General features: G+C 37.8%; 1 long non-coding RNA gene across 1 annotated transcript; it reads left to right on the top strand.

Moving 5' to 3' along the window:
• Nucleotides 1-145: 145 nt before the first annotated feature.
• On the top strand, nt 146-9476 carry LOC149153879 (uncharacterized). Its single transcript, XR_016263506.1, has 2 exons — nt 146-228; nt 9199-9476. It is a non-coding gene; the product is annotated as an uncharacterized LOC149153879 (long non-coding RNA).
• The last annotated feature ends 8108 nt before the right edge of the window (nt 9477-17584 follow it).

Here is a 17584-nt window from a genome sequence, read left to right as displayed (position 1 = left end):
TATTCGACGATTTTGTTGTTTGGGGAGGAGTCGGTCGCTGTTTTACTGAGCTCGAGGTCAAATGGTGTTTTGCTGTTAATTTGCTGTTTTGTGGTGGTGTTTTTGTGGTTTTCTGTTCCCTAATATATATTTTTCTTCTCGTTGCAGGTGTGCAGAAGGTCGTTGCAGGTGTGGAGAAGGTCTGGCGAGCTCCAGGGAAGGTGGGGGAGGTCGGCGACCATGTACCCGGTAGGATTTTAATCCTACCAGCATTCTCTGTGTTTTTCAACACAACATCTCTATTTTTGGATATTTTGTAAACTTTTATGGCATTTTATGGCATTTTTTGGAGGATTTTTTTCCGAGGGTTTAGGGTTTATGGGATATTTTGAGCTGTTTGTTGTTGAAGGTTTAGGGTTTATGGGATATTTTGAGCTGTTTGTTGTTGAAGGTTTAGGGTTTATCTGAAATTTCGTTGTTTTCGCTGTTATCCTAGGTCGTCCCATGCTATCCTCGGCCGTCCGGTGCCCTCGCTGTTATTTTTGTTGTTTTCGGTGCTATCCTAGGCCGTCCCGTGCTATCCTCGGCCGTCCCGTGCCCTCGCTGTTATTTTTGCTGTTTTCGGTGCTATCCAAGGCCGTCCCGTGCTCCTCGGCCGTCCCGTGCCCTCGGCCCCCGAGCAGAAATACAAAGGGAAACTCCTACATCGCAGCAATGACCCCAAACGAACCCTCTAAACCCTCTGTCGCTGCTCTCAATTGACTTGCATAACTTATCTTCTCCTCGTCCGTGAAAGCTTCTGTCAGGAACTTCACTTTTTGTATTTGAAATGAAGCCTCGAAACCCTCTGTCGCTGCTCTCAATTGACTAATTTGAGTATATTTACAGTTTAAGCAAATTTGGGGTTTGTTTGGTTGCGCTGAAAATAACAAATTCTTTAATGGCCATATGTATGGGGCAGTGTAAGTCTACCATTGCAGTTATTTAACTATGGAGGAAGAGAAGTCCTGTTCGTTTTTGGAATTTGTTGGAATTTGTTACTCCTGGTTATTAATTTTGGTGCTTTTTGCTATGTTTTGCAATATGGATATCCTGTATACACAGTCCTTTTTGTTTCCATGCTGACGTTGCTCTCAATTGACTGATTTGAGTATATTTATAGTTTAAGCAAATATGGGGTTTTTTTTGTTGCGCTGAAAATAACAAATTCTTTAATGGCCATATGTATGGGCTACCATTGCAGTTATTTAACTATGGAGGAAGAGAAGTCCTGTTCGTCTCTGGAATTTGTTACTCCTACTTATTAATTTTGGTGTTTTTGCTATTTTCCTGAACCTGATGTATATGTTTTGCAATATGGATATCCTGTATACACAGTCCTTTTTGTTTCCATGTTGACGCTGCTCACAATTGACTAATTTGAGTATATTTACAGTTTAAGCAAATTTGGAGTTTTTTTTGGTTGCGCTGAAAATAACAAATTCTTTAATGGCCATATGTATGGGGCAGTATAAGTCTACCATTGCAGTTATTTAACTATGGAGGAAGAGAAGTCTTGTTCGTTTTTGGAATTTGTTACTCCTGGTTATTAATTTTGATGCTTTTTGCTATTTTCCTGAACCTGATGTATATGTTTTCGGACCTCTGACATTTTCCTTTCCTCGAGATGTCTCGGACAGTGGCTGTCATATGCCACCCTTTTGTATCTTATGATGTTTTTTATATTGTCAATATAATCTGTGATGCTTTTTTCTCTGAAAAAAAAAGTTCACACATTTTACAGTCGATTCCAAAACCGGTTACTGATGGTTACAGAGATAAGAGAATAAATATTTTTAGTAATGAATTATGTTCTCATACATAAAATGCATTTCAATAACTAACCCTTCTCGGGCTCCAACGATAAAACCTTACTGTATCAGTGACTTTTCATTTTAATTTAATTAAGGACGTGGATCATGTAAATGAGCAAATATGACTTATTCCTAGGTCCCGCTGATTCAGTTGTTCACTTCAAAGTTCTAATGTAAATTAGTATATGATATAATAGTTTACTCATTGTGTGAATATCTGAAGTAGTCTCTGTTTCCAGCCCGTCTTAGGGTTCACTGACTAGCTATTACAGAATACAATGGGTAGAAATTGCTTTGTAAGCATTATGGTTGAAGCATGAGCTATCAAGTTGAATGATGTTCCTTTTGATAACGGTCCACTTATTGGAGCCATAAGTGAGTTTAGAGCTTTGTACAGTGCTGAAAATTTGATGCCTTCAATGTTGAGATCGAAGGCATAAAAAATACAATGTATAAAATGCTCTTAGAGAAAAGATCATCCAAAGATTAATGGGTTGAGTGTCAAACCCATCTCTCCTAACATCTGATGTCAAAATTTATTGACCACATGAAAAGCCATTGAGCCATTGAGGTGCGAACTGTCTAGCCATTGAGCCATTGAGGTGTGAACTGTCCACTAAGTAGAAGAACCGAGACATATTAATATGGAACCACATATAGAAATCGAAAGAATGTTCAATACGGGATGATCAAGAGTATCTGTCTCAGGGTTTCCATCTGATTGTGAGGGAGTTGAGTGGACAAAGCTATACTTCTCCCTCCTTCACTTCCAGCGAACAAGGTCATCCCTCCAATTGCTCCCAAGAATGGGTCTTGCACATTCAGTGGCCTTACTGTTCATTTTAATTTAATTAAGGATGTGGATCATGTAAATGAGCAAATATGACTTATTCCTAGGTCCCTCTGATTCAGATGTTCACTTCAAAGTTCTAATGTAAATTAGTATATGATATAATAGTTTACTCATTGTGTGAATATCTGACGTAGTCTCTGTTTCCAACCCGTCTTGGGGTTCACTGACTAGCTATTACAGAATACAATGGGTAGAAATTGCTTTGTAAGCATTATGGTTGAAGCATGAGCTATCAAGTTGAATGATGTTCCTTTAGATAACGGTCCACTTATTTAGCCTTTTTCATGCTCAACTTGATAATGAGAGCAACTTGATAATGAGTGCTCTCAATTTCTCAAGTGTCCCCTCAATGAATAAAATTATTAGTGGCTTTTTCACATTTAATAAAACTTATTATGAGGTACATTGCCTCCTCATTGATTTCTGTATTTAGCCTTTTTCATACTCAACTTGATAATGAGTGCTCTCAATCATAATAAGATTGTCTGGTCATTTGATTTCTATATTTAGCCTTTTTCATATGCAACTTGATAATGAGTGCTCTCAATTTCTCAAGTGTCCCCTCAATCAATAAAATTATTAGTGGCTTTTTCACATTTAATAAAACTTATTATGAGGTAGATTGCCTCCTCATTGATTTCTGTATTTAGCCTTTTTCATACTCAACTTGATAATGAGTGCTCTCAATCATAATAAGATTGTCTGGTCATTTGATTTCTATATTTAGCCTTTTTCATATGCAACTTGAAATGTTATTATTGAATCCCCAAACATCGCAGCAATGACCCCAAACAAACCTGTGAAATGGCGCGAACACAAAGTTTTATGCAATGATATGATGGCCAACACATGAGCTCCATGGTGGACAGGTGTTGTACCGGCTCCATGTGCTTTTACGCGTGGTTTTCTGACGTGGCGGGGAGGGTGCACAGAATAACTTATAGAAATAGTTTTATCATAATTAATATTTTACAGAAAGACATATTCCATTGAACATTTCTTATCAACACACAGTTAGGTTGCCACAAGAAATCACTACTAGGTTGTTAGCCAAAATGTTTCTTAGGACAAGAAAAAGATACAATCTAGTGTTCTAAGCCAAAATATTTTTGTGACAAGAAAAAGATACAATCTAGTGTTGTAAGCCAAAATGTTTCTGTGCCAAGAAAAAGATACAATCTATCCAAAATCCACATCATAATGTGGTTAGAACCAAAAACATATGGCACCCCTATTCTTTATGGCCCTGAGAATCTTGAGTGCCAAAACTCCCCGAGTTACCTTCTTGAGCCAGGTAGGTTGGCCTACCAGTCAAGGGCTGATTAGGAAATGGTTGATTGATGCCATATGATTGATTCCAATTTGCAGCTTCCAACCATGGAGGTACTGAGTACCCATACCTCACATTTTCCCTACTGACCCCTGCATTAAGTGGAGGTGTGTAATGAGCATACAGAGAATTGACACCAGCTCTGGTAGGAACAAGGCAAGTGGTTAAACCCTCAGTTTGATAGTGGGGCACTTGAATGTTTATGAGATCTTGGAATAATGGTGTATTGTCTGCAATGGAGTCCAATGAGTTTGAAATAATCCTGGTTTCATCAGCTATTCTTGTATCGTTGATCATCCCTTGTTCCTTTTCAAGCATTTGTTGTGCCTTTCGTTTTTCCTTTTCCTGTCTTGCCATTTGCTTTTGTTGGTCCTTAACTTTCCTTGCTTTATCTCTTTCAATCCGTTCTTCTGCTCGACGTTGTGCTGCAACAATCCTTGCTGCCTTCTTCTCCTTGACTATATCCTTCTTTTTCTGTTTTAATTCTTGCATTTCAAATTTCTTTTTTTCTGACTCAACTAACAGGTTTATATAGTCCTCTGAGGTGAGTAACTGTGAGCTTCGGCCCAGACGAAGACTACCTGGTGCACCTTGATTTTTTTTCATTGATACTCTCTCTACTGGTAGCTTTAGGAACCGTCCAAGTGTCTTCTCCACCCCTCCCACCTGCATGTCATTGCTTGGTACTTCCCTTTCAGTATCTGTTGGAACTGATTGAACCATATCATTATCTTCATTTGATGCCTCATTATGTCCTTCATCTTCTTCCATTGATCTATTGTCCACAAAAAAATGAACAATTTCACTGTTCAATTCTACTGGTTGTGAGGGCATGTTCATGCTTTCTTCATTGGTTGCTGAGACACTATGTGCATTCATATTGATCATTTCTTCTGCTAGCCATGAAGGTGGGGTTACTTGGCTTGGCAATGTCAATTGGTCATTGTCAACTGCATGTTCAACAATATCATTAGCAATATCAGCAACAGGAATTTCATTTTCTTGAGTTGGTGGAACAATCTCCATGTTACTAGGAATTTGTTCATTGTTATATTGTGTTTCACATACAGTTTCATCATCTTCAGCATATAAGTGTCCTTGAGACAGGGAAATCATATTGCCAGCTGCAACAACATCATCTTGGTCATCTACTTCTTGCACTTCAACACTTGTTTGGACATTCCCTTCTTCCTGACCATCCACATGAAACGCTTGGCTACAACCAGTATCATGCATAAGAGCATCATAGTTCAGTGGCCAGATTCCTGTCCTCCTAAAGCCAGCCTTGATATTTGATGGTGTCAAAGCCCTTTTAAAAGCTTTACTTGCAAGCTCTGCTAGCTCAAACCTTTTCACCTCAACCCCTGGATTCTTTGCCATCCATGCAGCACGCTCCGACCTGAAATAGTTCTTGAAAGGGCCAAACACACTAACATCAAGGGGTTGCAGCCTATGAGTGGTATGAGCGGGCAATGTCAACAGGTCGATGCCTAAATTGTTTGCTTCCTCAATTGTTTGTACAGCCATGTGGCTCCCATGGCCATCTAATATCAAAAGGTGTCTGTTATTAGGCGAGACGCCACCTGGTACCGATGCAGCAAAGTGAAAAAGCCAACTTAGAAACAGTTCTTTAGTCATCCATGCATGGGGATGTGCAGCCATGCATGCACCTGGTTCACAGTTCTGTATATAGTTTTTCAGTTGATTTTTACCTTTGAATAGATAAAATCCTGGGATTGAAGTACCAATTGCATTAACACAACATAAAATAGTTATCCACTCCCTGCTCTTGGGCAAAATCTTTGGCACATTTCGGCTCCCTCTCTTGGCAATTACCTGCATGCCACAATTCCTCCCTGCCTGTAAACCTGTTTCATCACAGTTCCATATATGGTCTGCTCCATAAGAATGTTTATCGTAAGCACTAGAAAGTGTGTCATAGAATTTTTGCACAACTGCAGGGCGCAAATTTAATGCTCTGTCTCTGTCAAGGCCCTCAGCAGTACGCAATACAAGTTCTGGATGCCTTTTTTTAAACCCAAACCACCATGATTTACCAGGAAACCCATCTTTGAATGGGTTTGGCCTCCCTTGACAGATTTGAGCAACTGTTGATTTGAGTTGTATCAACTCTAGCCCATGTCCCAGTTGGGCCATCTCTTTACACCACTCAATCACCTCGGCCTCCTCCTCCTCAGTCATAACTGTAAGAGGCCCTCTACGTTTTGTATGAGTCAGTCCATTTATCCAATAATGTATTGATGAGGGAGGAATACCATGTTTTTTTGCAGATGCCCGAACTGAGTATCCATTAAACTCTATGTCGTCAATTGCAACTAACATTTGTTCTTTTGTCCATCCTCTTATAGCACTGATCTTTTTAGTTGAGCTTGCCCCTTGGACTGTTGTTGATGGTGGTTCTGTGGCTGATGCTGTGTTAACATCAGCGGCTGTCACATGGTCATTTTCAACAATGTTCCCTGGTGCATTGTCGGCATTGACATCAGCTGGCCTGTCATCATCGGACGATGTGCATCGCAGCTGCGCACCCCTTGTCACTCTCCTACCACTTCTCCTTGTACGAGCAGAGTAACTTCCTTTTGCCATAGATGCAACAACCTGTAAAATTATTGCATGCATTTAGACATTAGAATATATGTCAAATTATGCTTTATTACTTCTGCAAAAATTACTTTTTCTCTATTACAGGAAATTATCAACATGTATGGTGCATTTAGACATTAGAATATATGTCAAATTATGCTTTATTACTTCTGCAAAAATACTTTTCCTCTATTACAGGAAATTATCAACATGTATGTCACTGTTTTCATATATCATTTTCCATTTACTTTCAACAGCTTTATACAGCTAAACCAATGAGGTATGTAAACATGTATGAATTACGTCATTCTCCTTATATCTGTTAAAGATTAGGGAATACAGGTAATAAGTAGGTCTATTCAATATGTACTTACCTTATAGAGTAGAGTGTAATCATTACTAATGGTTGAATCAGTGCCATAAGTAGAACCATGGAAATCAAAGTAATGAGGAAACAGAGCTTGTTACATTAGGATATGCGTATACAGTGATTACAGTCTATCCATATGTATTACATTAGGATATACATATACAGTGATTACAGTGTATCCATATGTATTGATTATGTATTAGAACACAGTAGTTATGCAATTAGAACACAGTAGTTACATATGACTCTTTCTAACCATGCTTGTTTACCTAATTGTGTTTTCTCATTATCTCAAATCTTACAGTCATCTAATCCAATAAAGAGAAATGGTCATCCGCTCGGGCTTCCATTCTAAGAAACCATTCCTCAGTTCTATGGTCCATTCATCAGTAGTAGAAATTCACTTATTTGCATTCTTTCGACTCAATATCAAAATTTTTGCTTTCTCAATAGCTTCATGCTTCTGAAAATACATGTCTTTCGATTATGTTTCAATGTCTTTCGATTATGTTTCAATGTGATGTTTCAATGATGATTGTCAAGGTCTGAAAATATGTGAAAAATTACTAAGTTTATCAGAGTCATTAAAGTTACAATTCGTTTTTGTTCTATGTTTTAACTCATTCTGCATAGAACCCAAGCCATAATAATCGCTCAATTCCTGTAAGCTAAGCTTCAATTCCTGTAAGCTAAACAAGCTATGACTACAGTACTAACTGCCTTTTTACTACCTACCTTTTTTTGCATTGCATCAATCTTGGGCTGGAAATGGTTCGAATGCTGGCTTTGATTCTGATGCTATTCAAGGTTAGACTCGGTCTCCGATTGGATATGGCTAGGGAGATGAAACTATATAAGGAACAGGAAGGGATGTGGGGATTGCTTGCTTGGAAGGATAGCGAGTCATGTTTCTTCTTCCAGTGATTAGCTATTGGCTATGACTACAGTACTAACACGACATACGTAACCTCTGTGATATGTAAGCTGTAATCACTATTACATTTGATTCTATGGTCTCCTAGGTGTCATAGACAATCGGTTTTACTTCAGTTTAATCGAGTTTCATTGCAGTCATTTATTTTTTATATTTTTCATATAATTTATTTAGTTATTTTGAATATTGTGAAGAACAATCTCTGCTCCAAGATTTCTCTCCATTATCTGTGACTTAATTTACAGAGCTGAGTTATGTAAATCCCCATTCCTTTGGTCCAACTTTTACAACTTCGTATGGCTCGGGCTCTCCATACCCTAAGGTCTCGAGCTCAACGAGGTGAAAAGATATGAAGGCCAATAAGACGGTCATCTGCTATGTTACTTATAATTGTGTTTTCTCATTATCTAAAATCTTACAGTTCTATGGTCCATTCACCAGTAGTAGAAATTCACTTATTTGCTCTATGTTTTAACTCATTCTGCATAGAACCCAAGCCATAATAATCGCTCGCTCAATTCCTGTAAGCTAAGGTGTAAGCTAAGGTTCAATTCCTGTAAAGTAAACAAGCTATGACTACAGTACTAACACGACATACGTAACCTCTGTGATATGTAAGCTGTAATCACTATGAAGCTGATGATATAATAAGCTAGAACACATACATAAACTCTGTATAAAAAAGGTTAACTGTAACTGTATAGGTTAACTGTCACCCTATGGACAGAACTGTAATGTAAGAAATCTGATAAATGAAAACAATGAAAACAGAACTGTAAGAAGAATGAGTTGTAATTCATATAACTAACTTGAATATATTGGCCACTGTTTTGTGATGTTGTCTTCAAGTTTGCTGAATAGTTTGAAAGCATAAGATGAACTTCAACAGTGGGTGGACTTCTTTTATAGTTTTGGGGACTTGATTTTAATTGGTGGACATGGATGCACATGGATTGCAATGGCTTCATTTTGAATGTGTGGTATGGATTTAATTTGATGTGATCTAATGGTTGGGAATTGTTTATTTGTTGATCCATGTGCTTTGATCTGTTTTAATGAGAAATAGAGTGAGATGGGTGTCATTTATTGCAGTTATTGGGTCTGGGTATCATTTATTGAACAAAGTGGATTTAATTGTTATTGGGTTGGGTGTCATTTATTGAACAAAGTGGATTTAATTGTTATTGGGTTGGGTGTCATTTATTGAACATAGGGTGTTTAGCTGTTGAACAACACAGCAGTTATGCTGACATACATTCCTTTTGTTATGTGCAGGTAGGCATATTTATTTGGGATGCAAAGTTGCAGTTCTGATGAGTGGGGGTTGAAGTGACTGCTGTTTTGTACTTCTGGAATAGACCAGTTTGGAAGCCTTTATGGCTCTAGCTGTTTTCTACTTGGGTCAATATGTTTTGCAATATTAAGTAGTAAAATACTATTTATGGACAGTTGTGGGCCCAGTCAATGTATGGGTGATTTTTGGACATAATTTAATACTTATTTATACATAATGTTATTTATTTCTGTCTAAATTTTGGTTTCAAAAGTCTTAATCATTGGTGGTTTGGTGGGACCAGTATTATATCAACTACTGGTCCCTGCACAACATTAGGAATCTCTCCCCTACATGACCCAGTAAAAAAATATCTTCTCCATCGGTACTGACCAAAAACAATTGGAATTTGGAACACCGAAACCCGTAATAATTACAGAGGGGACAATGCAACTTTCACATTATGGGTGGAGAGCATGAATATGAAAAACCAATAAAGATGGCAGTAGTCTAATTAACCGGAGGAATTATCTGGAAAACTATGGAAATTCTGGTCATATTTAGAGAAAATCCGGCAAGTATTTTTGTAAATCCAAGTTATAGTTGTTAGACTTCAAAATTTTAGTTGTAGTAGACGTTTTTGATGGTGCTGAATCCATTTACACCATAAAAATACGATTCAAACACTGCCTCTACAATATTTTCTAAAATTTTTTACCTAAATTCCGAACCCTTTTCGCTATCCGTCAATTCCTTGGCCTCTGCCTCGATAGACGACTCCATAACGATGGTTTGGTTCGCCAAAAGTGCTTTGGGAACAGAGCCAGCACGGTTTTCGAGTGGGCGACAACCTGTCTTTTGTTTTTACGATTATTCCAGAGGGAATGATAAATCGTACGATCCTCAACCGTAAAAGGAATACGTTGCCTCTTTTAATGATTGGCTTGATGATCATGCCAATGTCCGCCGCGGACAATGACCACGTTACTCTCTTGAAGCGTGGAGTGGCTAAATTGAGTGGCTGGCATGGCAGTCAGGGAGCCAAAATCCATTTTCTCATTCACACTCTAAACGTGAGTAATCAGGACAAAACCACGAGTTACAAGGAAAATAACCCAACCCATCATGCGATGAGAAAAGTAACCCATCATTATTTATTAATTGAAATCAATAACAATATTAAATATCACAAGTTAGTGGGAAACAAATTTATTGAGTTGTAAACATCACAACTATCTAACTAATAAATTGTGATTTTTTGTTTTTAACAATGAGTTTTTGAATGCGTAAATGGATTTAGGGTAATTCTTGGGGTACTTTGGTAACTTAAACTTGTGATTCTTAAAAGTCTTTGTCCTATTTCACATAAAATCAACCCCAAAAAAGTCATCTCTTGTTCTATTTCACAGAAATTCAACCCCAAAAAGGTCATCTCCTATATTAGCTAGATTATCCATTCTTTTTCTATTTCCCATCATAAGTTATGAGGGAAATGCTATACTATTTATTAATTTCATTTGGGCACATCTTAAACATTTGACATCCTAATCAAAACACATTTAATAATTTTGGTTGGGTCTAAAATGTTCTTTAGCATGTAGAGTTCTTTTCAAATTTTAACACTACGACATTTGATACTATTGTGACTTAGTTGATCTTAGTTGGAGTGAGCATTGATGGGGAGGATCCTTGCGAGATTCATGAGACAACCTGGTAATGGCCATTCCAAGCACAACGAAGACATTGATGCTCAATGATGTCGTGGTTGCTTTGCTTACAAGACTTGAGGTGGAATGCTTCTAAATTGTTGTTCATGGAAGATTTAACAACAAAGACAAGAACAGAAAAAAAGGTAGATCCAAATCCTCCCGGAGACAAAAGGTCTCTTGGAAAATCTAAGGCAAAATGTTGGAACTGTAGCAAGGTAGGGCGTTATAAAATGGCTTGGAAGGAAGGGAAGGAGAATAATAATAATACAAAAAATAATGATTATGATGATGAATCTGAAAAACATTCTCAAGAGGATGGTGGAGATGCATTTGTTGTAGCTTTGATAACTCATGGGATGTAGAGAGCATGGTTGGTACACTCTAAAGCCGCCTTCCATATCACTTCCCATCGGCATTAGCTTTTATATGTGTATGAGAAATTTGATGGTGGGATGGTATACCTTGATGATTATGGCTCTACTCTTAGCATAGTAGGCCATGATAGAGTCTTGATAAGATTCCACTATCCTAGAGGAAAGGAGATTAGTGGAGTTTTGCAAGTTGGGCCTAACATGATACCTACTATGAATGATGTGGTTCCTAGCTTCTTTTCTCTCATGTAAGGTGTAAGATGGCTCAAGGAGTGATGACATTCTCGAAGGGTGTTTTTGGAGGAACTTTGATCCAATCTCATGCTTGCATTATTCGGTGTAATAAAACTTTTATTTATGTCGTGAGGAGAGGCATATGACCTATAACTTCAAAATTAGAACGTCCTAATAATCCCACACTTCACTATCTTCACATTTTCAGTTGTGAGCCATATGCTCATGTGCTTATCGAAAGTCGATCTAAGTTGGACAACAAGGTAGTGAAATGTATCTTCATCATCTAGGTATTGATGTGAACGGGTACAGGCTTTGGGATCATGTGGCTGAATATTTTTTAATAGATATGTTATTTTACTGCCCCATGCCATGGTGGTTTATCTAGAAAGGGATCAGAAGAACTTAGTGGTTTAGCTAGAACCCAAGAACAAGAAAGATGAAATAGGAAGTAAACAAGATGAGTAGGAGCGTTTAAAGGGTTTGGAAGAGGAGGATGAAACTCCATCTCAAACCTTAAGGAGGAAACATAGAGGTATATTTATAGTCCTTCTAATTTAACATGTATCTGTGGTTCAGTTTCTACCACTAATGAGCCCATAACTTTGAAAGAGAGGAACCAAAGATAGATGCGGAAATGGTTGCACTTAAAAATAATGATGCAATGGGCCTAGTCCCATTTCTTCATGCACATAATCCTATTGGACGTAGATGGGTGGTTAAAAAAAAATTTAACTTATATGGTAGTGTTGGAAAGTACAAGGCACAATTGGTTGCAAAATGGAATTCCACTGACATTTGGTTGGTCTAATTTATGAGACCCAAATCAGATCATTATGTGTATTAAATATACGATGGTGATAATTTCCTTGCAATCACAATACATGTAAATGTTCTGTTAGGACGTGAGCTTGAGGGTGGATAATTCCTTTATCAACCTTCGATTGATTTTTTCAAGCAATATATCATTGGCTTAGAAAATTTTGTATTGCTACCAAATCATAATTTCTAAGTGATACATCACTGGTTCAAACTCATTTCTTGATCAAAATCAAAATCTTATAGTGATGATTCTAGCTCTATATCATTTCATGCTCAAGTCAAAATCTTCCAATGATATGTGTTGGCTCTATCCCATTTCATGACTAGGTTGAAATCTTTGATTGATACATGTTGGATCTATCTAGTTTTATAGTTAGATTAAAATCTTATAGGGATACATGCTAACCCCATCTCATTTCAAGACCAGATTGAAATATTTTAGTGATACATGCCAGATCTATCTCATTTCGTGCTTATATCAACTTATTTTAGTCATATTTGCTAGCTCTATCTCATTTTTCATTCAAATTGAAATCTTCTAGCAACACATGTTGGTTTTATATCATTTCATGCTAAGATTGAAATGTTTTATTGATGTATCACTATCAATAAGAAATTATTCATTCTGTGAGACATCCCTATATTTCTCCTATGATCTAGCATTTTGCAGGTCCATGATCTTTTTAAAGACCTTATACAACATTGTTTGGCTTGAGTGTCTTTCTTTAATCCTTAGGCTTACCGTTTTCTACTATTTTATGTAAGCCGCATGTCACCGAGGAAGAATAATCTTCTTCTCATTACATGTCCCTCATTTTCCATGATTTTCACTAGGTTTGGATACCTATATCTTCCCATAATAATATACACTTCCATTCTAAGAGGAAATAAGCTAGTCATAAACCTTGTTCAAAGGAAATAAAAAGGGACATGATTAAGTTAGGTCAACACTAAGTAATAGAGCCTAAGTGCTCCCCATTTTCCACACTTAGCACTTATCTCTTAGGGCATATGAGAGCTATATTAGATAGTTTCCAAATCCTAACTATACCAAGTTGAAGGAATGTGCATAGCCTCTCTCCATTGGTTAAATACCATTGAGAAGTAATAATTTGAAAGCGAGAACTAAACTCATCATAAATTAGAAATGAAGCCTCAAAATATATATTTCAGATGAATATACCATTGATGAAGAGTTATTAAACTAAGGAGAGTCGACCTAGAGAAGAAATTCTTAGCAGAAGCAATAATGGATGGTGGTAAGTGAGCGCAGGCCATGATATATATATATATATATATATATATATATATATATATATATATATATATATATATAAAAGGAGCATAGACGCCACTCACACAAAAAAAAAATACCTTCTCCATCGGTACTGACTAAAAGAAATTGGACTTTGGAACACCGAAACCCGTAATAATTACAGAGGGAACGTGTTTTGAAAGGAGTAGTCTACCTAGGCGGAGGAATGGGCCGGTTTCCGTCACCGCCCGGAAAAACCTCCGGCTCCGGCCGCCAGAAATTCCTCCGCCCACCTCCGCCACCCGCCGCGAGCTCCGCCCAGCGCCGCCGCGAGCTCCGCCCAGTTCAATTTCGTAAACTTCCAGCTATTAACAAACGTGGTTGCGTGGCGCAATGGTAGCGCGCCTGACTGCAGAGTACAATGTTACGTGTTCGATTCACAAGGTTAGATATTTTTCCAACTCTCGCTAAACATTCGTTTTACGCGCGAACAAATCCTTCATTGAAATAAACTACCCGCCTACCCCAAGAAGAATTATTCAACGCGATCACGAGCTGGAGAAATCGAATCAAATAATTGGGAGACCTTTCTGCAATTTCTGAACAAATTCTTCCATGTTAGTGTAAGAAGATCCTCCTTTTCCCACTGCTCTGAACGTCGCATCTCTCAACCTCTCAATTCTCATCTTCATTTGCCGCCCTTCTTCCCCTCTCATCAACATCCTCACCATTTTCTCAACATCTTCTCTCCTCACAACTTCTTTCATCTCCATCCCAATCTTCCAGACTTCACTAACGAATCTCCTGTTAGTCTGCTGCTCTGCAAAGAAGGGCCACGATATCATGGGCACACCTGCATATATGCTCTCCAGCGTGGAGTTCCAGCCACTGTGAGTCAGAAAGCCTCCGACTGAAGGATGTGAGAGCACTTTAATCTGAGGAGCCCAGCTCACCAAGAAACTTCTGTCCTTCACCTTCTCCAAAAACTCAGGAGGCAGAACAGCAGAGCGACCATGAATCAGGGACGTAAAACAAATGTTTAGCGAGAGTTGGAAAAATATCTAACCTTGTGAATCGAACACGTAACATTGTACTCTGCAGTCAGGCGCGCTACCATTGCGCCACGCAACCACATTTGTTAATAGCTGGAAGTTTACGAAATTGAACTGGGCGGAGCTCGCGGCGGGTGGCCGAGGTGGGCGGAGGAATTTCTGGCGGCCGGAGCCGGAGGTTTTTCCGGGCGGTGACGGAAACCGGCCCATTCCTCCGCCTAGGTAGACTACTCCGTTTTGAAATAACTGTGGGAAAATGCAACATTTACATTATCCGTAGAGAGCATGAATATGAAAAACCAATAACGATGAGCACACATCCATGGTTTGGTTCGCCAAAAGTGCTTTTGGAATAGAGCCAACACGGTTTTCAAGTGGGTGACAACATGTTTTTATGATTATTTCAGAGGGAATCTGTGTTATAAATCGTACGACCCTCAATCATAAAAGCAATAATTTTCCTCTTTTAATGATTGGCTCAATGATCATGCCAATGTCAGCCGCTGCCAATGACCAGGTTGCTCTCTTGAAGCCTGAAGTGGCTAAATTGAGTGGCTGTCATGGCAATCATATTATATATGAATGACCTCTATTGAGTAGCTGGCATGGCAGCCAGGGAGCCAAAATCCATTTTCTCATTCACGTTCTAAAGGTGAGTAACCTGGACAAAACCATAAATTACAGGGAAAATAACCCGTCATGTGATGAGGAAAGTAACCAATCATCATTTTATGATTGAAACGAATAACAATATTAAATATCACAAGTTACAAGGAAAAACATTTATTGATATTGCTTTTTATCGTAAGTGGTAAACATCACAAAAATTATAAGTTTCAAGGAAAAAGGTTCAATTTATCTAACTAATTGATTGTGATTTTTTGTTTTCAGCAATGAGTTTTTGAATGCATAAATGGATTTAGGGCAATTCTTGGGGCACTATGGTTACTTAAACTTATGATCCTTAAAATTATTTGTCCTATTTCACAGAAAAACAACCCCAAAAGGCCATCTCCTATATTAACTAGACTATCCATTATTTTCTAATTCCCATCATAAGTTATGAGGGAAATTCTATATTTTTTATTAATTTCATTTGGGCACATCTTAAACATTTGACATTCTGATCAAAACACATTTAATAATTTTGGTTGGGTCTAAAATGTTCTTTTAGCATGTAGAGTTATTTTCAAAATTTAGCACTATGACATTCAATACTATTGTGACCTAGTTGATCTTAGTTGGAGTGAACATTGATGGGGAGGATCTTTGTATGACCCTTCTGTGTTCTTTGCGAGATTCATGAGACAACATGATAATTGCCATTCCAAACACAGTAAAGACATTGTTGCTTAATGATGTCGTGGTTGCTTTACTCATAGGAGTTGAGGTGGAAAGATTCTCAATCCTTGTTCATGGAAGATTGAAAGACAAAGACAAGAATAGAGAAAAGGGTAGATCCAAATCCTCTCAGAGACAAAAAGTCTCTTGGAAAATCCAAGGCAGAATATTGGAACTGTATCAAGGCAGGGCATTACAAAATGGATTGTAAGGAAGGGAAAAAGAAGAATAATAATGAAAATCATGATTATGATGATGAATCTGAAAATAATTCTCAAGAGGATGGTGGAGATGCATTTTTTGTAGCTTTGACAACTTATCGGATGTAGAGAGCATAGTTGGTAGACTCTAAAGTTGCCTTCCATATCACTTCCCATCGGTATTGGCTTTTACATGTGTATGAGAAATTTGATGGTGAGATGGTATACCTTGATGATGATGGCTCTCCTCTTAGCATAGTAGGCCATGGTAGAGTCTTGATAAGATTCCACTAGTCTAAAGTAAAGGGGATTAATGGAGTTTTGCAAGCTTTGGGCCTAACATGATAACTACTATCAATGATGTGGTCTCTCACATAAAGTGTAAGATGGATGAAGGAGCGATGGCACTCTTGAAGAATGTTTGTGGAGGAACTTTGATCCAATATCATGCTTGCATTATTCGGTGTAATAAAACTTTTATTTTTGTAGTGAGGAGAGCTATATGGTCTATAGCTTCAAAATTAAAACCTCCTAAAGAATCTCTTACTTGATAAGCATTTCACCTATATATAATTTAATGATATGGCACCGAGACTGGGCCATATGGGTGAGAAGGGCCTATTTTCCTTGAAAAACAAAAATGTTGTCAATGCACTGAATGATTGTACTCTTGAATTTGATTTCTCTCAGCAGTGTATGGAAAATTAAACCATGTTTACTTTTATTCTAGTTCTCACAATTTTTATGGGTCATTGGACTTAATCCATTAGCATGTATTCAGTCTAGTTATAGTTCCTTTGATTTCTAAGTCTTTGTATTATGTGCAATTCATTTATGATTATTCTATAAGGACATGGATACATTTTCTTCAAACCAAACCTAACGTTTTTTGACCAAAAGCAATTGGAACATCGAACCTCGTAATAATTACAGAGGCAACGTGTATTTGAAATAATTGTGGGACAATGCAACATTCACATTATTGGTAGAGAGCATGAATATGAAAAACCAATAACGATGAGTGCAAATCAATGGTTTGGTTCGCCAAAAGTACTTTTGGAATAGAGCCAACATGATTTTCAAGTGGCGCAACAACATGTCTTTATGATTATTTGAGAAGGAATCCGTGCGATAAATTGTATGACCCTCAACCATAAAAGGGATATGTTTCCTCTATTAATGATCGGTTCGATGATCATGCCAATATCAGCTAGCACCAATGACCATGTTTCTCTCTTGAATCTTGAAGTGGATAAATTGAGTGGCTGGCATGGCAGTCATCTTATATATGAATGACCTCTATTGAGTAGCTGGCATGGCAGTCAGTGAGCCAAAATCCATTTTCTCATTCAAACTCTAAACGTGAGTATTCTGGAAAAAACTACAAGTTACAAGGAAAATAAC

Source organism: Pinus tabuliformis, chromosome 9, assembly GCF_031772625.1.
Source record: "Pinus tabuliformis cultivar Carrire ecotype Pingquan chromosome 9, CPIR1, whole genome shotgun sequence".
NCBI lineage: Eukaryota > Viridiplantae > Streptophyta > Pinopsida > Pinales > Pinaceae > Pinus > Pinus tabuliformis.
Note: the sequence above shows the minus strand (reverse complement) of the source record. Positions and strands in the feature narration are given on the sequence as shown.